At 30.6% G+C, this 1475-nt stretch overlaps 1 non-coding gene across 1 annotated transcript; it reads right to left on the reverse strand.

Annotated features, from left to right (window-relative positions):
* Nucleotides 1-916: 916 nt before the first annotated feature.
* On the reverse strand, nt 917-988 carry TRNAT-UGU (transfer RNA threonine (anticodon UGU)). Its single transcript has one exon. It is a non-coding gene; the product is annotated as a tRNA-Thr (tRNA).
* Between the last annotated feature and the right edge of the window lie 487 nt (nt 989-1475).

A 1475-nucleotide genomic window follows, 5' to 3' on the forward strand; every position in this document is an offset into this window, starting at 1 on the left:
CTGAATCTTCGTAAAGAGAAGTTGGAGATTTAGATATTTGAAACTCTATCATGATTAAATCAATAGCAATTATGAACTAGTTTGTAATCATTATTCAAAATAAAAATAAAAATTCCACATGTTAATTGACTTCAAAACAAATTAAAGAAGCAAAACAACTCACCTGGAGTTGATTAAGGTTGGAATCTCTTATGCTGGTAAATGGGGACAATAGGCAACTTGTGGAGAGAGCAAATCTATAGCTGTCATGTTCAGAAAAATTCTCTATTGTTTGGTTGAAGGTTTATTTTAGGATTGATGGGAAAGTGTAAATGGATATTGGAAAATACCACGTTTGGTTCAAGTTTTTTCAAAAAATACTAGGCAAATAGGATAGATGGGAAAATGACTTTTGTGTTGATTTTTGGATGAAATTCACTGTTACAGAATACCACTTGAGATGTGGTATTTTGAGATAACTGGGGAAGTGAAAAATAGGTGCAAAATTTCTCCCGAACATAGATTTTGCATATTTAAATAAATTTTCCTGATAATATTTCGGTCAACCAAACAACTTTTTTTACATTTTTCTACCAAACTCACCTTCCAACTATTTCTCTAGTAAAAAAAAAATTTCTCTGCGACCAAACACTACATAAACCATTGAAAGATTAACCTCGTTTTTAAACTGAATGGAACATATATTTGAATTGAATACTTATTATGTAGATATATCGACGCTAATCCTTCACAGAAAATCCATAATATAAATAAAATCTTAGAGCTTCAACTTTCAACAATAGCTGATATAAAGTTTCATCATTTAACAAAAAAAATATAATATAAATTACTTTTTTTTAATAAATTATTATTTATACTTTTCTAATTCTAACAATAAAATATTTAATAAATAAAATATAACATGAAGTAAATAATTTGCCCCCACGCAGGATCGAACTACGGACCTTCAGTTTACAAGACTGACGCTCTACCACTGAGCTATAGGGGCAACTGGTGATTGTAATCTTTATTAAATATTATTTAATTATTTTATTGAAAAATTGATAATGTCATCCGAAATTTTTTGATATCCTACTGGAGCATAACTTAATTGCTAGAGGCCTTGACTATCCAATTTTTCTTATTCCTCTTTTTCTTCTCATCTTTTAAATTCTTTAATTCAATAGATAATATTTTCATCCAGAAAAAAATTATTTTCTAGGAATATATAAAAATTCGGGGGTGTTAAAAGAGCTGGCCTCCAAAACATGTATCTGCTAAGTTGGAGCTTGGTCCACCACCATGACAAATTATAGGTTCAGAATCTTAGGGCTGTGCATGGGTCAGGTTTTTGTCTGACTCGACCTAACTTAGTTTTTATAGGTCAGGTATTTAGATCCGATCCGCTTTAATTTGATCCAAGTCAGGTCTGACTTGGTTTGAATTTTGTTGAACTAGTTCAGAACCGGGTCGGATCTGACCTGACTTAATTTTTG

The sequence above is a fragment of the Gastrolobium bilobum genome, unplaced genomic scaffold (genome assembly GCF_033153095.1).
Source record: "Gastrolobium bilobum isolate Gb01-03AN ecotype WA unplaced genomic scaffold, APGP_CSIRO_Gbil_v1 utg2926, whole genome shotgun sequence".
In the NCBI taxonomy this organism is placed as follows: Eukaryota; Viridiplantae; Streptophyta; class Magnoliopsida; order Fabales; family Fabaceae; genus Gastrolobium; species Gastrolobium bilobum.